Raw genomic sequence first — 27,970 nt, forward strand, 5'->3', positions numbered from 1 at the left:
AGTAGATAAATAAATTCTGTCCTACTAAAATAGTGTCCAAGGCAACTTAGCAGATGGATGAGACCTGCAGGTATAGGGCGGTATGCAAATTTCATAAACAAGCAAACAAACCTGATGTGACAGAAGTTCAGATAATTACACAATGACAGGCTAAACAAGTTTGTGATGGATTTCAAGAAAGGAAAGGTGAAAATGAATAAAGAAAAATGTGTACTTGGCAGGTGAGAAGTAAAATTGTTTAAAAACAGACACAACTAAAACAGAGGTTATACTTGCAGTGCCTGACTCAAAGAGCAAAGCTAGTCTGCAAAGTTATAGGAAAACTCAACAGTAACACCATATTGCAATTGTACGCATGTCTAACCAAACACAAGTTCCAATGAGTTCACCTAGGCTTACTCCCAGGTAAGTGTGCATGGTATTGTAGCCTTAAAACACAACGTTTTGCAAATTTACCCAGAAGTTCCTCTGAGTTCTGTGGGACTTACTCTCTAGTAAGTATTTAGGATTGTAGTGCAACCCTATGCATCTTTACTCAGAATTAAATCCCATTATATTCAATGGGGCTTATTCATAGATATAGAAATATTGCAGTTATAGACCCAAAATGTTGAGTTTTATTGTATACAGCAGCCTGAGGGTGACCCTTCGAAGTGTGGAAACAGAGCACAAAACCACTCACACGAATTAGGAAGGGGGTAGAATTATATAATGCACTTCCAAGAATTTAAAGATCGCTACCAACAACAACACAGAAATATCAACTGCATATAGTAACCGGACCACACAAATATTTGACAATACTGGCAATCTAAGGACACAGCGGGAACAAGGAGGTGGAGAATGTTCTGAGGAGGCTGATGTTGTTCTACACCCCTTGCGATGTACTCGCCAACCTCAGAACCAAAACTGAAAGTATGCCATACAGCGCCTTCAATCAGGAATTTCAAATACCTCAATTAGTGGGAAGACGTACCAACAGAGAACCAAAACCCAATTCGAAATCAGTTTGAAGTAAGAGTTGCATAGTATTAGATCAGTTTTACTTGTTTCACATATACGTCTCTTGAGGCATCATCATTTCATAAGGTCATAAGAAGATCCCTGCTGGATCAGACCAAAGGCCCATCTAGTCTAGCATCCTGCCTTCACAGCGACCACCCAGATGCCTCCACAAGCAAGACACAAACACAGTAGTATTCCCTTTACTCGTTATTATCAGTAGCTGGTATTAGAGGTGTACTGCCTCTGTCACTGCAAGTAGTACACAGCCATCAAGACAAAAAGCCATTGACAGCCTTACCCTCCATGAATTTGTGGGATCTGCTTTGAAAGCCACTCATTGCAACAGCCCACAAACACAATGCGTTGTCGGGGAGACTTGTTTTCTCCACACAGGCTGGTACAGGAAGATGAGCTCCAGCCTGGATACGGACCTTGATACTGAACTTCCCATCTGTTCTGCCTTCAGCCAATTGCAACAACCTATGAACTTTCTCAAGATTAACCACATACGGCAATAGCAGTTTGAGCTGCCATAACATATCTTATACTGTACACAATAAAGAGTGTCAAAGGTATCAGTTCAGCTTGGACTGGGACTTAGAAAGAAAACTGCGCCTATACATACAAAAGTATTAACATCTAGTGTAAATGGGTAATTTTGTATCATTTGTGCAAAAATATCCCCAATATGTTTAAGTCAATACCTTCCAATTGCACCCGTTTATTAGATACGTCTCAGCAGCTGTGCAATTTACTTCTTGCTTAATAGCAGAGCTTTTCTACCAACTGTCTCTTATTTGGCTGTTGGCAAAATTCAGCCTGCCTTACCTGGCAATTGGATCTCATAACCATTAATGTATACAGGACTTTAGAATTCAGAATACTCCTTGTCTTTCAGGAATGAGGCTGAATATGCTACAGATGCTCCCATCTTAAAAAATTAATTGGTGGGATACAGTGCCTGGTTATACTGAAGATACTATCTAACATGGTTGGGTTGCTTCCCATATTTAATATAAAACGAGTGTCTTTTTTCTGCATTTGTTATTGGAAGGTATGCCACAGACATTTCTTAGACATATAGCTCAGCAGCTTTAAAGTCTACCTGGGAAGGCCTTCCCTATGAGGCCTTTGCACCCCAATCCAGTTTGGGGTAAGGAAATTCTGGTGTGTGTATGATGGTCCCTTACCTGCAGAAGTCTTCTCATTCAATTTAGTGTTGCAAGAAGCTCTACTCAAAGGCCGAGTACTCAACCAAGCGGCTTTCAGCTGTTGTTATATACAGTTACTGACTCACACCTGTGTGCCTGAAGCCCTGAGCTCCTTACCATGGGAGGGGACCAGCCGGCTCCCAGCAGCCTCTGCTTCCCCCCCCCCCCCAACTTCCTAGAGCATGCTGGAAGCCCAGAATCTCTCCAAAAGATTTTTACTGCCTGCATCTTTTAAGACTGCATAATTCTCCTGCAAGTTATTTCTTTTTAAGTCATTTGGAACTTTTTTCGTCTGTTTTTTACTACCAACATTTTGGAGTCCTGTTTGCTGTAACTTCTGAAAACTGAGTAAAATTTTCACTTATTTGTAAAGCTAAGTGCAACTTATTCTATCCAAAGTATTTTTGTGGGGAATGTTTTTTTGAAGATGGGTGAGGCCAGATGTAAATATAGGTTTTAATGTGCTTGGAGCAACTGTCATTGTGCTAAATCTGCTATGAGAGAGTAATGAATCTCTCTTCCAAACCCCTCTCTCCAGCATCAGCAAGCCTCATAACCTTGTTTGCAATAAGGGGTAAATATTGAGCTCTCTTACAGGGTTGTTGTAAGGTAACAAATGCAACCTGAAAGTGCAGCAAAATAATGACTGCTAGCCTTGCCTCCATTTTTTTTTTCCATTTTTTCCTAGGCAGTCAACATTTGTGTGTTTACAGAGCAAGCTCCATTTTCCTTCAGTGTTTTATGGTGGCAGGGTCGCCCACTTCGATTCCCACCCCAAATATCATTACATTTTTTGTTAAATTCCGGAGCATGCCATTACTGCCTTGTTTGCTCATTTGGTTCCAATCCTGTCAGCACTCCTCACCTAAGTTCACTATTGTGCATATGAACACCCAAAAGCACTACTTAAGTGCAAAGTATTATAAACGGGTAAGAACAAAGGTTTAGAGTAATGAAAACATTACCTCACTGCAACTCTCTCCCGCCTCACAGTCATGTCAGTGAAATGAACACTGTGATCCTATACAGTGCTACCTCAGGTTAAGTACTTAATTCGTTCCAGAGGTCTGTTCTTAACCTGAAACTGTTCTTAACCTGAAGCACCACTTTAGCTAATGGGGCCTCCTGCTGCCGCCACGCCGCCGGAGCCCGATTTCTGTTCTTATCCTAAAGCAAAATTCTTAACCTGAAGCACTATTTCTGGGTTAGTGTGTAACCTGAAGCGTATGTAACCTGAGGTACCACTGTATATGTCTACTCATAAATAGAGTTCTAGATGTACTTCTTCATGTACAACCTAGTTACAACGATGGGACTTGCTCCCATAAGTGAGCAGTGATGGCAACCATCTTTAATGGCTTTAAAAGAGGATTGGACAAATTCATGGAGGAGAAGACTATTGATGACTACCAGCCATGACGGTTCTTGCTCTGCCTCCATGGTCAGAGGCAAAACAGGTCCTGGAAACCACAGAAAGGGAAAGTGATCTTGCACTCGGGTCCTGTTTGTGGGTTTCCAAGGGGCATTTTTTGTGAAATACTCCGAGATCTTCAGATGAAGGGTGGTACACAAATTTAATAAATCATTATCATCCTCATCTGGTTGGGCACAGTGAGGATAGGATTTCAAATGGCCTCTGATTTCAAATGGCCTCCCTCCCAGTTTAAACAGCATTCCCCACACCCCCAGACTGGAAGCCGATACCACGGTTTATGTCTGGTGTATCAGAGATGGCATTTTACTTGCCAAGCAATAGGCGTTCTGTATGCTTCATAACAGTCACTGAATTAGCACTTCTAGCCCATGGAAAAGCTACTGATACTCTAGATCAAAGCGCATGCTGTGAACATCCTGGGGTCACATTTGGGCAACAATTTTGTTGACAAAGGCAACAGAGGAAGCGGGAACTCTGTTAACTAGTCCGCAACCTAGTCTTGGAACCCCTGCTGAGAATAATATTACCATATACAGAATGGCATTTATTTCTAATGGCTCCTCTTCTGAGCTCTGTACCATATGCTGCTTTTTTGCAGCAGCAGCAATAATAATAATGATAATAATAATAAGAATGATGATAATAATAAAAAATTAAAAAGAAAATACCCCAGCGGTCTCCGCGTTCAGTGCAAATCCTACAAGGTTTTCCTGAACAAATAGCAGATAGTGACCTTTTGGCCTTTGTTTTGCATGAGAATTAACATCAGTATTCAGTAGTTACTACTGTGACTAGGGACTACTGCAAATGCCAGATTCTGATTTAAAACTCGGGTGTGTGTGTGTTTTTTAAGAACCCAGAAGAAAAGGGGGTCTTTGAAGCTCATCTGCATTACAGATCAGGCCTCTCTGAGAAAATCAACCATCCATAATTCATTACATGTTTCCTGCAGGGCTTGGAGACAGCAGCGATCCTAGCAACAGCAGAGTCATAGCAACAGCTGCAAAGCCGGCCAATCCAGCGTCATCCTTCCTTATGCAACGTAACCAATCAGAATGGGGAGCACCAGGCTGAAATGTTGTCAGCCAACTGGTTATTCTGTCATAAGCCTAGTTTTTAAACTAATGTGTGCTATTGGAATTTTCACTAGCATGCTGAAGGGGAAAAGGTCTGAAGCCATTTTTTTGCTGAAACATAGAATGAAATGAAATGCAAAATTGTGGACTTGAAAAAATACTCTGTTCTTCCAAACTGTTAGCCCAGTGCATCAATTAAGTATATTTAGACTATTCCAGTGTACTATCACTTTCATATGGAGCTCATCACAATATCATTGGTCAAAATGATTTTCATTATGATAAAACAGAGCATTTTACAGACTTTTAGGCAGCAATCCTAGATCCAGTTACCTGGCAGTAAGCCCTATTTAACTCTGTGGGACATAATTTTGAGGAGACATATTTAGGATTGCACTGCCAAACTTTCACATTTATTCCTCCATCACTGCTTGCTGAATGATTTTCCGTATTTTATAATGTGTTTATGCTTAGCCACAAAACTACATCATTTGGTGTGGGGTGGAAATAACAAAAGGTGCCATACGTTGCTTAAGAGCTTGGTTAATTGTGACTAGTTGTTCCCCTCCATTGTGATGTCAAAACAGCTATGCTTTCGCAATCTAAAACATAACACATTAAAAATCAGAGATCTGCTTTTGAAATGCTTTGCTGTTTTGATTCTTTAATACAAACTGCTGCGGTAATTACAATTTTAGTGTTATTCTCCTTGGGATGCTAATAGTTTACTGAGCATCATGTGATGTGATGTTTGTCCTGAAAACACATAGTTGAGAACAAAGAAAATAAATTGTCTATGGGCGTATGGAAACAAATGGAGATCAGAAACCGTATCATACTCACTTGAGCAGAACTTACAATTTTAAAACCGCCTGAGTCTTCGCAGACACCACTCTGCTGTATTTCATAGCTGGTAAGGATGCCGGAAAATGTTTACAAACAGGATACTGATTACCATATTTTTCTGTATATAAGACGCCCCCATGTATAAGACGCCCCCTATTTTAGGGGACTCAAAATGAAGAAAATGCACTATGCACTATTATGTATAAGATGACCCCTTATTTTAAACTTCAAAAATTTAGGAAAAAATATAGTCTTATACATTGAAAAATATGGTATTTTCTTTAGGAAGGTTCAATAACTTATAGTGAGGTGTTGAACCAGCACCCCTTCAAGTGGTGCTGGACCACTACTCCCCACCTGCAAGGTCAGTACCGGATTTACGTATAAGGTAAACAAGCTATAGCTTAGGGCCCCACTCTCTTGGGGGCCCCAAAAAAATTTAAAGGAAAAGAAACTGGATGTACATTTCCAAAATATAAGATAAAAAACAAATAAAAGAAAACCTGCATACAGCAACAGTGTTTTGTGTTGTGTAGGCTCCTATTTGTTATGTGCAAATGGCTTTAGATACCTATTAGGTCCATAAATTACCATATAGCATGTATTCAACACATAAAACAGGGACAATTTGTTGTTGACAAAGGACAGCTGGACATATAAAGGGCCCCATTACCTTCAGTAGCTTAGGGCCTCATCAAAGTTCATGGTGGATGATCAGGGGCAATGGAACATGAAGTTCAACAACATACAGAAGGCCACAGGTTTCCCATGCCTAGTGAAAAAAGACATGGCTCCTGCATTGTCAAGAACTAGCAGTAAACGACACTGTGGAAGTGTGCACTCATTATTAGCAAGAACATGATCTGTGCAGACTTGGCAGAGTGTCAGGCCTAATATGCACAGCAGCTCATCCCTGGTTGGTCTTGAACCCATGGATCAGTTGCAGAGACTGAAAATCCCTGCCTCCCCACAGTCGCCTAAGTCCTCTCCTTTTCCAGGTTTATCCCAAGCAATTGGAGACTGTGCCTACATGAAGCCAACCTGTCCTCTGCCCTTTTCATGCCTCTTCTGGTTCTGGGAGACCAGAGGGGAGGGGAGCTTGCTGCAACAGCAGCAGGGGGAAGACACCCATGTCTCTTCTCTGCCTCTTGGCCTCCCTCCCTCCTCCCTTGCTTCAGCTTCTGCCTCCAATTCTGGACTTCTCTCTGCCAGACACTTCCCCTGCTCATTATGCTGTGTTACCTCTTCAGCTCCTGACACCTCCTCTTCCCTGTGACCACTCATCATTGTCCCACCACCACTCCCCAGACTTTCAGCCCTCTTCCCTTGGTGGTTCACCAGCTGGTTTCACCCCGCAATTCCTCTACGTCCAGCCTTTCCATAGCACGCACCTTCAATAGTTGTGTTGGTATAAGAAAGGAAAGGGATGCGGGTGGCGCTGTGGGTTAAACCACAGAGCCGAGGACTTGCCGATCAGAAGGTCGGCGGTTTGAATCCCCGAGACGGGATGAGCTCCTGTTGCTCGGTCCCTGCTCCTGCCAACCTAGCAGTTCGAAAGCATGTCAAAGTGCAAGTAGATAAATAGGTACCGCTCCAGCGGGAAGGTAAACTGTGTTTCCGTGCGCTGCTCTGGTTCGCCAGAAGTGGTAGTCATGTTGGCTACATGACCAGCTGTGTCCCTCAGCCAATAAAGCGAAATGAGCACCGCAACCCCAGAGTCAGTCACGACTGGACCAAATGGTATGGGGTCCCTTTACTTTACCTTAAGAAAGGAAGCACTCTTTGTCACCTGTCCACTATAAGTGCTTGGCCGCAAAGGGAGGAGAGAGACACAGAGAGTTGCCAGAAGCCAGCCCCAGATGTTTCTGTATAACACATTTTTTTCTTATCTAAGAAAATTAGAATAATACAACAGAGAATATCTGAAATCGTTTTTTTAGACCGGGAGGGTACCCACAATGTTCCACATAAACACATGTGCTGTACAATAATATAGTTATATAAATCTTGGCAGCGGGCATTATCTTCGACTTCATATCTTTAGGGGGAAATGAAAAGCAATCATTCATCTTTACCTTAACATTACCACTTGAAGGAAAGACACGAGAGGTTATCTCTGGTGATGCCTTGGCCCACAGCTGAGAAATCTTAGAGAAATTCCACCTGAGTGCCTCTGTTTCTCTCCATGAGTGAAAGAAGATTTACTAAGGATGCTTCAGAATGTATTTTGGGGCCAATTGCCCTATTCTGAACTTTCCAGATGATGCATAAATTGACCAAAACTGTGAAGATTGTCAAAGCACAACTGGAATGAACACACACACATGTGTGTGTGTGTGTTCATCTATGCATTTTATAAAAAATCTGCTTTTCCAGTAGCGACTTTTCAGATGCTAGAAATTAAAATAAATTACCAAGTACTTCATAATACTGCAAGCAGAATGGAAGATTCTGGATGTAATCATTCCAGGTCTGTGTAAAAATAATTACTGGTTTGTGTAGGGATGTACATGTTTTTCAACTGTTTAGAACTCTTACAGGTCTGAGGTGTTGACATTCAAATCAAAATGTTTGTGTTACCTGGTTATGAAAGAAAACTTAAGAACTGTGGCTCTGAAAACATAATTACTGTCAATAAACTGAAATTTACATTTTATTTCTTTTCTTGGGGTGGTTCTTTTTGGCAATTGTGTATTTTGGTTGCAATTAGACAGTAATGAATGGAGGGGGAGGAGTGTACATCAGGCCCATAACTATTCATTAAGCTAATCTAATGAACCCTTTGGTCTGCATAGTTAAAAATAAGAAATTGCCTCATAGGATGGTTAAGTGGTCCCATACCTTCATCCTTAACTTTGACAGCTTCAATGTAGAGCTGGGAGGCATCCTCAAACCGAAAAGCACACAGCTCTCTAATGAGATGGTAGAATCATACAACTTAAGCTAATGAATTTCTTATCCGCTTAGACTGATAAAAAAAAAAAGTTTTCTGGGAGAAGTCAAAAGATCTCAGCATTTTAAAAGTGGATTTGTACTTTCCATTCCAGAGAAGAAGAAAAGAATCTCGACAATGGATAAAACTCACAGCATAATTCTGAACAAACAATTGTGTGACAATAACTTAACTAAAACATGATTAGTGTGGGGGGAAAGGCCTCTTCTGTGATTTGTTCACGACGACAGACACAAATACCTACCACGGCACTCAAAGTATGTAAATTCATTGCAATGTAAAATGCCTACCGATTCTGCATTTCATAATATTGTTCTGCAAGCACAGACACAAACACTTCCCTGAACTATATGTAGCTTTAAGAGCCGCCGTTTATAGGACTTTACAGTCCTGAAGACTTATAATGATCTATGAATATTTGTGATGTATTTTCTGAGAGCTACTTACTTATAGGTATTCAAACTGAGCCTGGGGAACAAGCCAGCTACTGAACTGAAAATCATTAGCAAGTTTGACACTATGGAATTTGGACTCAATAGCCACTAGGGGCTACGCGGGTGGTGCTGTGGGTAAAAGCCTCAGCGCCTAGGGCTTGCCAATCAAAAGGTCGGCGGTTCGAATCCCCGTGGCGGGGTGCACTCCCGTTGTTCGGTCCCAGCGCCTGCCAACCTAGCAGTTCGAAAGCACTCCCGGGTGCAAGTAGATAAATAGGGACCGCTTACTAGCGGGAAGGTTAAACGGCGTTTCCGTGTGCGGCTCTGGCTCGCCAGAGCAGCGATGTCACGCTGGCCACGTGACCCGGAAGTGTCTCCAGACAGCGCTGGCCGCCGGCCTCTTGAGTGAGATGGGCGCACAACCCTAGAGTCTGTCAAGACTGGCCCGTACGGGCAGGGGTACCTTTACCTTTACCTTAGCCACTAGGGGAAGCTCATTCTCTGCAGAAATCAATTGCTCCTCTCTATGGGTGTTTATACTACCAGTCTTGCTGTGCCTACTTACCACCATGTTGCACTATTCGCATAGTTTACTAGGGCTCCTACTTTGAATTGACATTACCATTGAATTGACATTACCATTCTGCTCAACAGATGCACACCCTTGATGCCTCCGTTCTGCACTTTGCTCTCCATATTCGATCCATTCCCAGGTTATGTTGCTTTGCGGTATTGCAAAACTATAGCACTTCTCTCGCTCTCCAACCTTGATCATCACTCGCCTCAACTACTGCAATCTTCTGGTCTCTGATATTCCCTTCCGCCTCATGTCTATCTAGCACTCACCTGCATAAATCATTCTCCTGACACAATGCCCCTCCTACAAATCCCTATTTTATGGCCTCCATAGGCCCGCTTATTTGGAAGGGACAAACCATGGTTTATCATGCATGAGTGTATTGCTTCCACTTTGCTCCAGTTCAAGCTAGGCAGAAGCAAACTACAGTCTTAGCATTCTTTCCAAACTAGGGATCATGGTTTGTTTCACTCTTATTAACTACGGTCAGTAAACGAAGACCAAACCTTGGCTACAGATCATGGTTTGCTGGCATGAAACAAACCATGATTCCTGATTTGGACAGAACGCTAAGCTAGGAGCCATGATCTGTTTCCTCCCACTGCAAGCAGGAAGCAGCAAAGCAGTTCAGTCTGGTGTATTTGTGGCAAACCATTAACTGTGGTTTACCATGGTGTGCGAACTAGGTCAATCAGTCAACATACGCAGTGAAGGTGAGAAAAGGGCCAAAATGTTCTTTTATAATACTACAATTAGCCAAATCCATACAGGCAACTCCCTGTTTGCACAGGGGTTGTGTTCCGGGTCATTGTGCACCTGCAAGAAATTGCAGGGTTTTTCAATGGATGTTCCGATTATACACAAACAACCTGTTCTGCCCCTGCCCCAACCCATTCTGCCTCTTTTTTGTGATGTTTTTGAGTGACTTCCGGGTTCGGTGTGATTCACATGCATGCATGTGTGCATCATGCACATATTGGACGTGCCTAAAATGGTTACTGTGTGATACCATATTAATTTCTCTGTAGACACAGTTCTGTAGATCAAAAATAAACAGGAATTAAGCTGTTATACTATGAAATGTGACTGATTCCCCTGCTCTCGTTCTAGTCAAGCAGAACATTTCTTTTGACCATTGCAGTCAGGCCAAATACCATATTTTAACCTATTTGCCACCACAATCTCTCTCCACAGCCCAACGTAGACTGCCTTGGTCGCTTCTGTCAAAATGAGGACAGGCTTCACGGAAGGAACAAAGGCCTCGCTCCCTTTTAGTCATTGTGTCCTTCCGAAAAAAGAGAGAAGGGGCCCTCCTCAGGTAATTAATGCCCTGTGATTAGTTCCTCTCTCTCTCTCTCTCTCTCTCTCTCTCTCTTTATTCAGGAGTGGGGAGAGAGGCCCAAGAGATCTCTTCACATATATGTGTGTGGAAGAGGGACAGGTCAAGGAGAAGGAGCAGCCTCAGAGGCAGCCATGGCATTGACAGAGCCTGTCCATTCTCTTTGGTAAGGAGGGGATCAGAGGAAATAAGCTTTCCTACCCTCCTTCTAGAGAGGAATCCAGACTGGGAAATAATGGCTGGCCCGCACTCAGACATTCCAAAGAAATCAAGGAATACCAGCCTCTTTTCCTTCGTTTCTTCCCTTTACATATGAAGGCAAAGAGGAGGGGGGAAACAGTTTGGCAATTATTATTTCTGAAAGGAGGGGTGCTCCGAAATGGGAAGACCTTTGATGATGGTGGTGATGATGAGTCTTCCTTCATAGGAAGTTTTTTCTTAAAAAAAGCAAAACCATTCATGCCAAGGGAAGCCAGAAAAATTTCTTCGTGGGACAGCATGAGACTCACAGGTTTGCTGAATGGGAAGCAAATATAATCTGGGGGGGGGGGCGGCGGAGAGAAGATATAGCCCCATAACAACTCCCTTTGTAAGACACAGAAAAGGCCAAGCCATCCATTTGAAGAAACGAAGGTGGGGGGGGCTGGCTATGAATGTGTTGTTTAGAATGGAAGACATCAGAAGGACATAAAAAGGAATATGGCTTCTCCGTTCTCAGATGAACATTGCCCAGTCTGTATTTACTGAACCTACTGAACTTGTTTTTCTTTAACAAGGCTTCCTCTGAGATGTGACCCAGTCGTTCATGGGGCATTAATTGTACATCTGTAAGGATGAGTTCATATTTTTTTTAAGGGTTTGTAGGAATGGTTTTATTGTTTTCAGAACGTGCCGTTTTTATTTCTGGCATTTTCTCTCATGTTTGTCTTGTTGCATACCTGTTTGCAATAATAACAAAACACTAATACTGCAACAAACAAACACACACGTGTATGTGTATATATATATATATATATATATATATATATATATATATATACACACACACAGAGAGACAGAGAGGAAGAGAGAGACCATCATCATCACATCCCACTCAGAGTGAGTTAAAGGATTGACCTTTGGTTCGCTCCTCTATGGGGAGTCTGAGAAAATGACCCCTGACCTTTAGCTCAATGGGAGCTCAGGAGAGGTCATGAGGAATAACTCTCACCGCAATCTCTCTCTCCACAGGAGTTTGAAGGGGGGTGGACCTCAAGAACTGAGGAGTATGTGATCAGCAAAACTTTGCAGCATTTCCGAAGATAAAAAAGCAGGCAGAGGGGGGGGGGAGGGGAGGTGATATGTTTAGCTACAGTCCCTTGGGGTGGGGGTGGGGGAATCACCTACCACTGAGAAACAAGTAAACCCATTTCAAGCAAGAATATACCTCGACTCTTTGACTTGCAAATCAGGAAAAAGACAAGGGGGGGGGGAGCAGGGAAGGGAGGAGACCCGGGATGTAGTTCAAAATCAGGGTGTTCCCCTCTGAAGAGATGCAATCAAGGCTCCCAGCCATCAGGCACAATAGTTTTGCTTAAAGGAAGCAGCTCAGAATTAAGCAGAGTGCTTTTTTGTTTTAATGAGGTGATCTTTCCCCCACAATTACAAAATGCCTTTGCTGAATGTAGCATCAACTAAAGGGGGGAAATCTGGATTGTTTGATGGGGAATTATCATCAAGGGCATATGAATTAAAACTTCAAATCTCCACTATGTTTCTTTCTTTGTCCATACAGAAATCAACTTGGCAATACTAGCTAGATGCTCAAGAATGATTTTTTTTCAACAACAACAAAAAGACTACAGAATATACCGCACTCCAGATCCTTCCCAATCAAGCCACACAAGCTGTAAAGGTTCCTGTCTTTATAGGCAAAGCTATTATTTAACAGAAACGATATCTTGCTTTCAGCAATGGTTTGATGTCTCTGCCCATTAAGTCATAACCATGCCAGCTAAAGCAGAGGAAAAGGCTCTTTATCCTCTTTCTTGCACATGTGCTCTTGCTATATGTTTGCAACATCATGCTAAACCATGCAGCAGGAAGCTCCAGACTCAAACTACTTCCTATCCCCACACAGCTGATCTTTCTGAAGAAGAAGAGGAGTTTGGATTTGATATCCCACTTTATCACTACCCAAAGGAGTCTCAAAGCGGCTAACATTCTCCTTTCCCTTCCTCCCCCACAACAAACACTCTGTGAGGTGAGTGGGGCTGAGAGACTTCAAAGAAGTGTGACTGGCCCAAGGTCTCCCAGCAGCTGCATGCGGAGGAGCGGAGACGCAAACCCAGTTCACCAGATTACGAGACGACTGCTCTTAACCACTAGTTGCTGGCTTAGATGACAAGGCGAACTTCAGATAACACCAACCATGGTTAGTTTCACAAGCCAGCTTCATAACTCACGCTTTGAAGCTGGCTTGTTTAAAGCAAACCATAGAGAATGTTGCCCATGGTTTGCCATCCCAGACGACATGACGCCAAACATACACAAGCCTTCTGGGGACTCCCCAATGCTATTCAGAACCCCAGGTTAGCTGGGTTCCCAACCCAGACTTTTCTCCAACTCACTGAGAGTAACAAAGCATTATGAAATGGAGAAGGGGGAGCTTAGTGTGTTGTTTGTGGTTGGTGCCCACCCACAAACCCATCACCTTAAGTCAGGGCTTGAAACCTAATCCTGTTCAAGGCAGGCTTAACTCTTCTTGTCCTGGACTAGAAGTAGCTGGTCCATGCTCTGGTGACATTCAGATTACAGTGGTGCCTCGCAAGATGAAAAGAATCCGTTCCGCGAGTCTCTTCGTCTTGTGGTTTTTTTCGTCTTGCGAAGCAAGCCCATTAGCGGATTAGCGCTATTAGCGCTATTAGCGGTTTAGCGGCTATTAAAGGCTTAAGGGATTAGCGGATTAGCTGCTAAAAGGCTATTAGTGGCTTAGATCAGCTGATAAGTGGCTTAGATCAGCTGATAAGTGGCTTAGATCAGCTGTTAAGCAGCTTAGCGAACAGCTGTTAAGCGGCTTAGGGGCTTGGGAAAAAGGGGGGAGGGGGGGAAAAACCCAGGAATCGCAAGGCATTTTCGTCTTGCGAAGCAAGCCCATAGCAAATTCGTCCTGCGAAGCACCTCCAAAACGGAAAACCCTTTCGTCTAGCGGGTTTTCCGTCTTGCGAGGCATTCGTCTTGCGGGACACCACTGTAGATTGCTGCCAAATGCTCTGGGCTTGCCCTCCTACTAACCGCCGGTCCACTGCAGTGGTGGCACTGCTTATCAACAGTAAGAGCAATAAGAACAATCTTCCTCCTCCTCCTCCTCCTCCTCCTCCTCCTCCTCCTCCCAGTGTTGTTGCCCTTGTAGAACTCAGCAGGGAAGATGACAGGGGCAAAGCTGGAATTAATAGACTCCACCTCTCATTAGCTCTGGCCCCACCTACTCCAAGGTCACGGCCACTACTGGACAAAGCCAAACAACATGAAGATTGTAAGAAGATGGAAAAACAGTTGTTGTTGTTGTTTAGCCTTAACCGGCCCAGGCTGCGCTGAGCAAAACACAGATTTAAAACTGCACCAAGGGCTACCGAGGTGGGGAAATTGCAATGGGTGCTCCCCTACCAATAAATAAATGCATACATAAATAAGGAAGTCAACCGTTATTCGGATCTGTCTCTTGCCAAGCAGAACACCTGGATCCCTTGTGAAGCAAAGAGCAGACATAAATAAAAGGAAACATGGTGGCCCTTATATAAGTAATGCTGAAGTATAATTTTATGTGGCCCAGGAGTGGGGGTTTTTCCTAATGGAATAACCCCTCTACTGATGATGACTTTCTTTTGGATATTCAGAAATGACTGACAGTTGCACAGAATAGTCAGGAAAGGAGATTTGTCCTTCTCTTCATCTTTTGTTTCTCTTCCTTTTATTTTCTTCTTTCCCTCCATCTTCCCCCATCTGGACTCGTAATTAGCATTTGATTTCCACAATTCCCTGCAATCCTGCATGTTCTTTTCTGAAACAGCATGTGTTCTATCTTCATGGGAAATCAAAGTGGCACCATGTTTACATTTCAGCAATGTGTGTCACAGAAATTAATTTAGCCATACGTGCACAAAGACACCTTTGAAACTGAAGGGGGGAGGGAGGGAGAGGAAAACATTAAAAGGAAGTGCCTAGCTGAGCACTATCAACATAGCGGGGACAGACAAAGGAGACTGGTGAGCATATCTGGCAAACAAAAATGCACAAAGAGTTCGGGCTGCCTTGTTCTATAGTGTAGGGCCTCTCTTCTACAGTGGTACCTCGGGTTACAGACGCTTCAGGTTACAGACTCCACTAACCCAGAAATAGTATCTTGGGTTAAGAACTTTGCTTCAGGATGAGAACAGAAATCGCCCGGTGCCAGCTGGAGGCCCTCTTACCTAAAGTGGTGCTTCAGGTTGAGAACAGTTTCGGGTTAAGAATGGACCTCCGGAACGAATTAAGTACTTAACCCGAGGTACCACTGTATTTCTAAATCAGGGGTGTTGGGGAGCCTTTCTGAGTCTGGGGGTGACATTCCCTTCTGGGGGCCAAATGTCAGTTGAGGGCAGGACCATAGGCAAAAGTAAATAGAGCTATAAATATGAAACTTACCTTTGCACAACAGGCTTGTTCCTTCACACTCACACATCCCTCCCTGCAGGAAAACAGAGGGATAATCATAGATCAAGGATGCATTCCAGAAAAAAACGCTTTAAGCGGGTGCGAAGCAATGTTGTGAGGCTCAGGAAGGTGTGTTGTCTGGAAAGCAGGCTGAGGGCCAGGTAGGGAGGCCTGGGAAGCTGCATTTGCTTACCCTCAGCCTGAGGTCCCCCATCTAAAAGAACTCATTAAGAGCATAACCTAGAAATCCATAGTTCAAATCTCAGCCTAACCACAAACTGGGTGCTTTTATAAGCTAATACAGTGGTACCTCGCAAGACGAATGCCTCGCAAGACGAAAAACTCGCAAGACGAAAGAGTTTTTTGTTTTTTGAGTTGCTTCGCAAGATGAATTTCCCTATAGGCTTGCTTCGCAAGACGAAAACGTCTTGCGCCTTTTTCTTAAAACCGTCAATGTATTCCTATGGGAAACCATCAATGCATTTCCTATGGGAAACCATGCTTCGCAAGACGAAAAATTCACAAGACAAAAAAACTCGCAGAACAAATTAATTTCGTCTTGCGAGGCACCACTGTATCTGTCACCCTCAGTCTGCGGTTCCATGTGCACCAAAGCTTTAAAGCACACTTGAAGCACATTTTCTTCTCAAATAATTCTGGGCACTGCAATTTGTCAAGGGTTGCTGGAAACTGTAACTCTATGAAGGGGCAAACTAAAGTGCCCAGGATCCTTTGAGAGAAATAATGTGCTTCGAAAGTGCTTTAAAGGTATCGTGTGTACGCAGCCTTGATTACAGAACAGCATGGCCAGTGGTGGACTTTGGGCGCTCAAATTTCAGCATCGCCCTGCACAATGCTAAAATTCGGCGCTCACACACTCCTCTCGTGGCTCCATTCTACACCGTTGTTGCAGTGTCCCCAGTGTGGCTGAATGGGTCACACTACCCTAAAACCACCTGTGGCGTGGCCATGGTGATACCTAGCTTTGTATACATACACACACACACCCGCACACCGTGCAATGGGGATGAAGGGGTGGGTCATTTGAGTCTGGCTCTGCAGACCTATTTCCTGAGGCTTTGCAAACCTAGGCCCAGATTTATTTAAAAGGATGGGTGGTTAGTTTGGGCCTGATTATTTAATTTTGGCATTTTTGCCTCTTTGATACACTTCTCAGGCACCCACTTACATTCCCAAGCACTGCAAAATGGGTTATTCTAATCACATGGATCATGATAATACTTCTTTTTTATATAAAAAAATATCTCTTGGTCATTAAGAAGTATTCATACTACTTTAATAAAGGAAATTCTGACATTGGAGTTCCCAATTGCATACTAAAAAAATGTAATCCCTTTCTGTCTGGTGGAGTTCTTTGCGACACATCTACAAATGGCAATTTTCTTATAGGTTTAAGGAAACTTCTTTCATACCTCTGAAATACAGAGAGGGAAAATTTAAGGGTTTCCTGTCAATTAAACAGCCTGTTGCCTAATTAAAAAACAAACCAACCCCAAGATAATGAATACTCCTAGGAAGTTCAGCACCAACTGAACAAGAAGAGTGCTAATATGTTCTTGAGTGCTTTTGTTTAGTGCATATAAATTATAAATTATAACAGAGATATCAAGAACATGATGTGGACCAGAGAACAGAATATCTGGAAAGACGTTATTCAAAAGTAGGAAAGATTTTCTTCATTGAGATAACTACCCTAACTTTTTTTCTGCTTCTGCAAAATAAGAGAACAATTCCATCTATCTACCCCTGCCCTAAGCACCCCAACACACACACCCTGTTTAAAAAAAAATCCCACCACCCCCTGCCCAATAGAGTCCATACACTTCAAGGAAAATGTATGTAACAAGGTAAATCTGGGATAGCTCACTCAGTAGCGCATGAGACTCGTAATCTCAGGATCGTGGGTTTGAGCCCCATGTTAGGCAAAATATTCCTACATTGCATGGGGTTGGACTAGATGATCCTCGTCGTCCCTTCCAACTCTACAATTCTGTGATTCGAAGATGTACTTGAAATAACCAAGTACAGTGGTACCACGGGTTAAGAACTTACAGTGGTACCTCGGGTTAAGTACTTAATTCGTTCTTAACCTGAAACTGTTCTTAACCTGAAGCACCACTTTAGCTAATGGGGCCTCCCGCTGCCGCCGCGCCGCCAGAGCACGATTTCTGTTCTCATCCTGAAGCAAAGTTCTTAACCTGAAGCACTATTTCTGGGTTAGCGGAGTTTATAACCTGAGGTACCACTGTAATTCATTCCGGAGGTCCGTTCTTAACCTGAAGCACCACTTTAGCTAATGGGGCCTCCCGCTGCCGCCGCACGATTTCTGTTCTCATCCTGAGGGAAAGTTCTTAACCTGAGGTACTATTTCTGGGTTAGCGGAGTCTGTAACCTGAAACATATGTAACCTGAAGTGTATGTAACCTGAGGTACCACTGTATTCCTTAGGACAGGGTTGGGGAACATTTTCCCTTCTGCAGCTTCTAAAATTAATCCATAGTCAGAACTACTACCTGCATTGCATGATTCCTTCAAAATCCCCAAAAGTGAGCATTGGAGAACTTTCTCATATATATATATATATATATATATATATATATATATATATATGAATGAGTCTCTTTAAGGTGAATGTACCAGGTCAATACCTGGCAATATCACAGAAACCAGAACGAAGCCAAGAAGTATTCCACTCGTAAAAGAGCAGGGCTTTGATGATATACATTGCCCTTTGCTCCTCCTCATAAGAAGAAGGAACATAACTTGGAGAAAGAACATAGCTCAGCAGCAGAGCACTTATTTGCACCCAAAAGTCCCCAGGTTCAATCCCCTGTGTGTGGTGGTGGTTTTCAAAATAATAAAATAGTGGGAAATGGAAAAGAACTTTCTCTTGTCTGAGATCGTGAGGCAGCCGAGGTGGATGACAGCAGACTCAGTGAGCAAACCGCCCAATGTGGTCTAAAAGCAACTTCATAGAATAAATTACTCCCCATAATGAGGCTTATGTAACTTGATTTATAAGAGGTATCTAATTTATCTTAACACAGAGTTGCATTGAGCGTTGGTCATACTCAGACATGGGGGCAGCTGCCCACCCTGCAGCATCAAATAAATAAAGAAATAATACTTAACTAAAAGTAGGAATAATCAGAATATTTGAAACTGAAATGCTTGGGTGATGTTGTGGCGCATTCAAGGAACGCAACTGGCAGCTCGGTTCTGGAACAGGTTAAGTGGGAGCCCTGTCCTCCCAACATAAATACTGGTTACAACCATGTACTCAGAGTAGACCCACTGAAATCAATGAATACGACTAGCTTGATTTCAATGGGTCTACTCTGAGTATAACTTAGTTGGGTACAACCTACACATTTTTTATCTTTTAGTAAAGCAACAATACCGTACTTCCCATTCCAATGTATCACGCCACAGTTCTGCACTATTAAATAAAGCTATTAAATAAAATTAAACTATTCTTCAAATACCTTAATGCTGTTCAAACCCTCAGTGTGCTAGTGATCTGTTTACTGGGAGCAGATGAATTCTGAAGCCCACAGAAAGAACAATAAAAACACCTATTTTAGGGTCATGTAAAAATGCATAGCAATGTTGGGTTGAGTTTCTTCTTCTTCTTCTTCTAATATTGTATTTTACACCAATGGCTTCCTTGGAGCCATTATGGCTTAAGGAGATCAATTCAGCTTTGGGGCTGCATCGCTTTCTAATTTCCAGAAACACATTTTATTTATCTGAAAGACCATATGGCTTATCGGGTAACTGTGTATACAGTATAGCTACAACAAATCCACAAGGAAGATAATATTTACCTAATAGACCATAACAGCACAGAATAACACAATATGGCCCCCTATTTGATTGTGCATTTCGGTACGAGCACATCCTGCCCATTTACAGAGCAAGCTATCACCCTGGTCAATCCATATTTAGGCAATTCAATTCAAAGTGGATTTCCAACAACAGAGAGATTAGAGGCATCCCTCGGATGCATTATGGCTCATGTAGTAATTTGGAAAATACTTTGTACATCACTGATAATTGACTCCAAAGGAGCTGTTAGGCTTTTATCAGTTAAACACATCCTTTTGATATGCAGGGTAAATTTGAAAAGCAAAATATTTGCTGAATAATTTACTACGCCAGACTAAGTGCAACACAGGCATCTAAGGGGGCTGGGGTAGACTTTATAGTGCATTATATTGTTATGAGTTTGTGGGTGCCTGACACCTATAATCCTAGGAAGTGTTAAAGCATAAAGCCAGGCCAGCTCCCTGCGTTGAGGTAATCGCCTGGGTGATGGGCCATTACGAGAGCAAAGGAAAGGGGGCTCTGGGCCAGACCGGAAATGGAGTGGGGTCCCTCCTCCAATTTTTAGATAGTTAGTAGGACAAAACCTGGGAGGGAGAGCAGAGTTGGCTGTGATGCCAGAAAAAGCTGCAGACTGGAAGGTCAGAGAGGCAGAGCGTGATGTTTGATTTCTGTTTGAATCCAAGGCTACAACCATGAAACAAGACCCTCTTGGGGTGTTAATGCTGTGAACCCCTCCATCATAGGCTCAGATTGTAAATATGTGTAAATACACCATACATCACAACGACACTGCAGTCTCCCCTGTGCCCTATTCCCAAAAGGAAGCACCAATCCTGCATAAGCCCCTGGGACTCCTGAAATCCTGCACCATTGGGAGACTGGGCTGGGGTGCAAAAATATTTTGCCAACAGGGAGGGGATTGCGGAGGCGGTGGAGGGGAAGAATCCTATCCCACAGCTTATTCAGTGCAAAAGTGAATTGCGCAGGTTATGTCAGTCTTGCATCAAGCACCCATCATGAGGAATATGCTTGGTACCATGAGCATTTTGTTCATATAATCTGCTACCAGATGCAGAAACAGCCATCCTAATGATTTCTATTTAGATTTTAACAGCAAGGTTCTGGTCCTCAGCATTGCTAACATCACATGACAGCTCAGAAACCAAATTCAGGTTTGGGCAATGTTTCCAGTTAGCTGGGCAGCAGCACTAGGCATTGCACTCCAGCCCTAAAAATGGAGATCAGGAACCCAGTTTCCTCCCCAGTTCCCAAACACTTAGCAGCAAGAGCCCTGTGCGTGCCCTGCTGTATGCACAGCAGGGAGTTGTAGCTCAACAACATCTGGAGGGCCAAAGGTTCCTCATATCAGAACTTTAAATGAATAAGGATAGATTACAGCTGCTGCCACAATCCTACTCCTCTTCAATGCATGCACGTACAGTTGTGTGATGGAAGTTTGAACCAGGAACCCCTTAGCTCACACCTCCAGTTTTGCACCATTGTACTACACTAGTTGGGACACGGGTGGTGCTGTGGGTTAAACCACAGAGCCTAGGGCTTGCCGATCAGAAGGTCGGCAGTTCAAATCCCCGCGATGGGGTGAGCTCCCGTTGCTCAGTCCCAGCTCCTGCCAACCTAGCAGTTCGAAAGCATCTCAAAGTGCAAGTAGATAAATAGGTACTGCTCTGGCGGGAAGGTAAACAGCGTTTCCGTGCACTGCTCTGGTTCACCAGAAAGCGGCTTAGTCATGCTGGCCACATGACCTGGAAGCTGAACGCCGGCTCCCTCGGCCAATAAAGCAAGATGAGCGCCGCAACCCCAGAGTCAGTCACGACTGGACCTAATGGTCAGGGGTCCCTTTACCTTTTTACTACACTAGTTGCCATAGCAGTGTTGACCAAAGATTTTCTAGCAAACATTCCCCAAGTCAAATAAGAGACAGTATCTCTCTAGCACATACTTCATGGTATACCTGCAGAGTCACACACACACTCACTCAACTATCCCCTAGGGCTGGAGGAGGGGGTGTCGTCCTACTCCTGCTTAAGCATGCTGCAAATTTCCAGGATTCCTGCTACTTGGGGCAACCATGCCATCAATTGGCTACCAACACTCTACTTATCCTCTTAAAGGTAAAGGGTAAAGGGACCCCTGACCATTAGGTCCAGTCGTGGCCGACTCTGGGGTTGCGGCGCTCATCTCACTTTATTGGGTCCTGTGGCCAGCATTACTAAGCCGCTTTTGGTGAACCAGAGCAGCACACGGAAACGATGTTTACCTTCCCGCCGGAGCGGTACCTATTTATCTACTTGCACTGTGACATGCTTTTGAACTGCTAGGTTGGCAGGAGCAGGGAATGAGCAACGGTAGCTCACCCCCTTGCAGGGATTCGAACCGCCAACCTTCTAATTGGCAAGTCCTAGGCTCTGTGGTTTAACCCACAGCACCACCCGCATCCCGACTTATGCTCTTAGAGATGTCCTCTTAGAGATGCCCATATCCAAATAGTTGCTTTAGAGCAGGTGTGAGGAACTTTTGGCCCCCCAGATGTTGTTGAGCTACAACTCCCCATCATCCCTGGCCATTGGGCATGCTTTCTAGGCCTGATGGGAGTTGTAGTTCGGCAGCATCTGGAGGGCCAGAAGTCCTCTTCCCCATGCCTTCCTTAGAGCACTTAAATGCAATTGAAAAATTCAAGGTCAGAACAGTACAACTGTGGACAGCTCGATCCAATAAACAGCATGCTCCTCTATGCATTCCAAATGTCAATACAAGGCCACATACTACTGTTATGAGGTCATTATTTAAAAAAAATGATGGAATCAAGACTGCTGTGCAACTGAACCAACATTTTTGCACAGTGAGCTTGGAGAAAGTTGGTCTAAAGCAAGCTGCGATTCTCTTTCTTCCAACTCCACTCCCCTGCAAAAAGGAACCAGGGTAAAAAAGGAAGACAAAATGGGCCTTCTCTTAGCACAGACTTCAGTTCAAGGGGGAAAAGGCACCTGAGCTCTCAAGCATTCGATATGCCAAATGCAACTGCCAAGCACCGTTAGCAACCTTTCAAATAGGGACGATGTTTCCAGGTGCAAGGAACAGAAAACAGAGGAATGCAATTGTTGTTTGCATCCTGTATGATCTCAACGACGAACATACAAAATAAAGCTGCATTGAAGCTGTAAGAAACAAAATCTAAAACACAGCACAGCCATAGCTACAGAGGGGTGGGTCTAGCCGGGGGGGTTTTTGGCCCCGGGTGAAGCCACCTGAGGGCAGCCACTGATGCACCAGCCTATGTGTGCCTGTACACAAATGCATGTGGGAGTGTGCCAAACTGGGTATTTGACCCGGGTGAAATAAAGCTTAGTTTCGCCCTTGCACAGAGTTGGGCAATGCCTTGCTTAGAATCAAGCACAAAGTTCCAAAGCAGTGAGCCAGCATTCAAGTTCTCCAGAATTCTTCATCAGTCTGTATGTTAAGTAATGCAAGGGGAAAAGAGAAAGCGGGGTATTCAAGAAAGAACAAAAAAATGGATTGAAGTTGTCATAAGATGCAGACCATATAATAATAATAATAATAATAATAATAATAATAATAATTTATTATTTATACCCCATCCATCTGGCTGGGTTTCCCCAGCCACTCTGGGTGGCTTCCAACAAACTATTAAAATACAGTAGTCCATCAAACACTTAAAGCTTCCCTAAATAGGGCTGCCTTCAAATGTCTTCTAAAAGTCTGGTAATTATTGTTCTCTTTGACATCTGGTGGGAGGGCGCTCCACAGGGTGGGTGCCACTACAGAGAAGGCCCTCCCTGTAACTTGGCTTCTCACAGTGAGGGAACCGCCAGAAGGTACTCGGCACTGGACCTCAGTGTCCGGGCGGAACGATGTGGATAGAGACGCTCCTTCTGGTATACTGGGCGGAGGCCGTTTAGGGCTTTAAAGGTCAGTACCAACACTTTGAATTGTGCTCGGAAACATGCTGGGAGCCAATGCAGGTCTTTCAAGAACGGTGTTATGTGGTCTCGGCGGCTGCTCCCAGTCACCAGTCTAGCTGCTGCATTCTGGATTAGTTGTAGTTTCTGGGCCAGCTTCAAAAGTAGCCCCACATAGAACGCATTGCAGCAGTCCAAGCAGATGTCCAGTAGTATGGAAACAAGGTTTGCTCCATCATTCAGTCCACGCCAATTTTGAAGTATTTGTGGATTTTGGAGTACTAATGGATCAGCGAATGATGCACTGCTGTTACTAGCATTCCAAAAAAGGGGTGAATCAAAATCTCCTGATTTTACTACAGTTATTTGACTTCCTTTTTTCCACCTTCAGCCTCCAATCTGCCCCTTGAATATGAAAAACGAAAACATGAGATTGAAGGGAGTTTGGGAGCCATTGTCCTGGGATATCAGAAGCAGCAAAAATGTGCTTAAGCTGCCCTTGCTTTAAGACAGCTTTTCTCCACCCTGGTAGGAAACATGACCAGGCATAATTAGCTAGAGCTCATAGAGCACTTTAAAGATGAAAAGTACTTGTTAGTTTTTTAAATGTCTGAATTTCCTCACTTTGGTTTTAATTGGCTTGGTTCATAACCTTCAATGTTCTTTCCCTCTATTTTTGCGTACACCTTATTTCTTCGTAGGCGAAATGAAAATGCATAATATAAAAGCCCCATGAATAACAAAACCCAGCACTCCAGCCTAGTGGTGTTTAATTAAAGTTGCTTGCCCACTCCTGTTTCGGTGATGCTTCTAGCTGCTCCCACTCACAGCTGCAACTCAAAAGAGAGCAACATTAAATGAAAGAGGGAGATGGAGAGAATATGTGGTCCTGTGTATCTGGAAAGAGGAGGATGGCTAAATGTGCAAAGACCTGTACTTCTGGATTTCTGTGCTGAATTAAAACACATATACTAAATTTTATTGTTATGCTCATACAGGGACACGGGTGGCACTGTTGTCTAAACCACTAGGCCTCTTGGGCTTGCAGATCGGAAAGTTTGTGGTTCAAATCCCCGTGATCGAGTGAGCTCCCGTTGCTCTGTCCCAGCTTCTGCCAATCTAGCAATTCGAAAGCATGCCAGTGCAAGTAGATAAATAGGTACCGCTGCAGCGTGAAGATAAATCGCGTTTCCATGCGCTCTGGCTTGTGTCGTGGTGTTCCGTTGTGCCAGAAGCGATTTAGTCATGACCCGAAAAGCTGTCTGTGGACAAACGCCGGCTCCCTCGGCCTTAAACAAGGTGAGCGCCGCAACCCCATAGTCGCCTTTGACTGGACTTAACCATCCAGGGGTCCTTTACCTTTACCTTTACTACCTATGTTCATACACTAGAGATTGGCAAATCTGTCAATTCTGGTTTCTTGTTTTTTCCAGTCTTAAGTTCAGCTCTCTACATTTTTACATAAAATTGTGAGGTTTTTTAAAAAGTTCTCATGAAAACTAATAATACTTGAGTGCAAATTTCTCCTAATATACATTTTTCTTCAAGCAGTTTTCCCTAATAATAAGGCATTTTTATTTGTTACTGATATTTATCCTGCGGCATGCCTTTTTGCATGCATTACTTGGTTGCAGAACTGCATTGTGAAATCGAGAGAAGTGAGTATTTCAAAGGATGTGTGCATTTTGGTTCACATATACAGTGGTACCTCGGTTTACAAACTTAATCTGTTCCGGAAGTCCGTTCTTAAACCAAAACTGTTCTTAAACCAAGGCCTACTTTCCCTAATGAGGCCTCCCGCCACTGGTGCCCTTTCACCGTTCAGATTCTGTTCTTAGACCAAGGTAAAGTTCTCAAAACAAGACACTATTTCCGGTTTTGCAGAGTTTGTAAACCAAATCGTTCTTAAACAGGACTATTCTTAAACCGAGGTACCTCTGTAGTTTCAAGCCATACAAATAACGTAGGTTTACCTTTAAATGAAAATTGATGGCAAGCCCACCCAAAGGAACTTACATCTTTTTAAAAACCAGAATGAGTAAGTAAAAATAGTAACAACAACAACAGTACCAAAAAGAGTTTCAATAGGTAATGACCCTGTTGTCCTATTAGCATTAGTGGTGGATTTATATTGGCCAAATTTGACAGCTGGGTAGGGCAACCCACCTATCTATCACTGACCTCATTACAACATCACATAATTGGCAGGTGGGTTGTCCCACCCACCTGCTGAAATCCCTTACTGTCAGGTACTGAGGAACCATAGCACAAGGGGCATTGCCAGCCCTATGCTTGGCATTTTGGGAAGCTCTGAGCACAGAGATGGCAGAGAGAGGAGAAAGAAGACAGCATTTTGCAAGCACTGGCTGAAGGCAGGAGAAACCTTTCTTGCAGCCAGTGCCTGCAAGAAAGTGAGAATTAGAACAGGGTTTCCCAAACTTAGGTCTCCAGCTGTTTTTGGAATACAACTCATCATCCCTAGCTAGCAAGGCCCATGGCCCGGGATAATGGGAATTGTAGTCCAAAGCAGCTGGAGACCCAAGTTTGGGAAACACTGACTTAGAATCTCCCTGCAGAAGCAACCCTTCCTGATGCTCTGAAAGCCCCCAAAGCGCTCTGTTCCAGAAAGCCACACTGGGAAATAGAGCTGCTTGGTTTACTCCAAAACTGAATTCATCACAACACTTTAATACACATACATATATTTTAGAGATTTCCATATTGGCCTTCAGCAGAGCTTCTAGGGTGGTTTACAAAAATACATAATGTATAGATCTTGGTCCCAATCAGTATACATTAAAAGTAATACTATCATTATTCTGCTCTCAAAAGATTTCCAGTACCTCAAAACAGGGGTGGTAGAGCTGCAAGGCTAGCAGCCGGGCTAAGCCTGTCCATGTAAATAATCATTTTGTTGCTCCATCCCAAGCAGAGAACCTCACTGTCATCAGTCATTCCACTACAAAAGTCTAAAGCTAGCAATAGACAGAACAATGCTTTCCCCATGGAGCAAAACTACTGTTCTCCGTGCTTTGTATCAGTCTGACCCTGTTTTCTCAAGCTGTTAAAGAAGACTGCGGTATTACTCTATATTTATCTGTATTCCATGAACAAACCACAAAGGTAGTTGCTAGGCCAGGGTGGCTGCCCTGTGGCCCACCAGATATTGAGGGACTACAACTCCAATCATCCCTGTCCAGTGGCCATGCTGGCTGGGGCTGATGGGAGTTGGAGTCAAAAAATATCTAGAGGGTCACAGGTTCCTTCATCCCTGCTCCAAACATACCAATAGAGCTGGGGAAAAAGATGGCTGACCTCTTGCCTTCCTCCTCATTTTAGATCATCTCCAAGCAAGTGGAGTACTCCAAAACGAGTGCCCCACCCTCGTACTTCTACGTCATGCGTAGGCAAACTAAGGCCCCGGGGGAAGGATCCAGCCCAATCGCCTTCTAAATCCAGCCTGTGGACAGTCCAGGAATCAGCATGTTTTTACATGAGTAGAATGTGTGTTTTTATTTAAAATGCATCCCTGGGTTACTTGTGAGTCATAGGAATTGATTTTTTTTCCTTTTCTTTTTCAAAATATAGTCCGGCCCCCCACAAGGTCTGAGGGACAGTGGACCGGCCCCCTGCTGAAAAAGTTTGCTGACCCCTGTTCTACGTGTCAGCAAAAATGGGGGGAAATAAGGATGATATGTTTCTGGATAATATGCTTTGTTTTAATTTTGAATAAAAACATTTAAAAAAAAAAAAGCTTATATTGGGATGGAGATAAACATTCTCACCTGCTAATGGCTTCATATTAATCTCCTGTGAAAGGCACAGCTGCAAAGTCTGGTTGTAAAGTTGGCGACTCTCCGTCTTTTTAGGCACACAGAGAGCAAAGAGCAAAGTACTTTACTATACTGTTCAAAATAGCAGGAATTAAATGCAAAGGAGTGTTCTCAGCCCAAAAGAGGGAGCAGACAGAGGTAGTGCTTTTAGTGCTGAGAATTAGCACACATTTCCCCAGCATGCTAACAGGTAAAACTAGGGATAATTCCATTTTCTAAAATACTGCCCCTGGAGTATATGAATAACAGGTGGATGTAAAACATGGCTAGCATGTAAGAAATCTCTGGCAGGGAGAGGGAAGAATGATGCTTTAATGAAGGTGATTGGTAGGGTTTTTTTTTAAAGGGGCTGTTTTCTGTGGCAATTTTGCCTTTTGAGTCTGAATGCTACTGTAAAGTAAAAAACTCTGTTACCAAGCCTTTCGGGATGAAAAGCAAAACTCCAAAGTACAAGCCCAAGTTGCGAGCAAGTGCAATACCTGAAAAGAATTCCACCTGAATTTTCTCGCGCGATAATTCCGCTGCAGCATGTCAAATATTCATTCCACAGTCCTACTAAAGTACAAATATTTGTTTTACCCAGTGCCTACCTGCTTAAAAACCATTTAGCCCTGTTGTGGTAATGAATACTAATGTGCCTTATAAGTGATATTTATAGCCAACTCTAGGTGGGCCTACAAAATATTCCTTTCTGGCAAATCTTTGTACTATGCTGTTCTCCTCCATTTCTTCTTTTTTAAAGTTTAAAAAAGAAAACTGGGGGAGGGTATATGACTCATGCAGAAATATACATATATATATAT

The 27,970-nt window shown here is 43.4% G+C and overlaps 2 long non-coding RNA genes across 6 annotated transcripts in view; one reads left to right on the forward strand and one right to left on the reverse strand.

Annotated features, from left to right (window-relative positions):
• Window positions 1–27,197, reverse strand: part of LOC310661115 — a 131,969-nt gene extending 104,772 nt beyond the window's left edge. For all 5 annotated transcript variants that reach the window (XR_014503730.1, XR_014503731.1, XR_014503732.1 and 2 more), the window contains exons 1-2: window positions 27,120–27,197; window positions 15,539–15,581 (exon numbers count right to left, since the gene is read on the reverse strand). This is a non-coding gene — a long non-coding RNA (uncharacterized lncRNA). The remainder of the gene's footprint in view (window positions 1–15,538; window positions 15,582–27,119) is intronic.
• LOC310661172 overlaps window positions 1–27,970 on the forward strand; it is an 81,924-nt gene that overhangs the window by 12,605 nt on the left and 41,349 nt on the right. The gene's annotated exons all lie outside the window — the stretch shown is intronic.

This window comes from Podarcis tiliguerta (assembly GCF_965153285.1).
Source record: "Podarcis tiliguerta genome assembly, chromosome: 12".
NCBI lineage: Eukaryota > Metazoa > Chordata > Lepidosauria > Squamata > Lacertidae > Podarcis > Podarcis tiliguerta.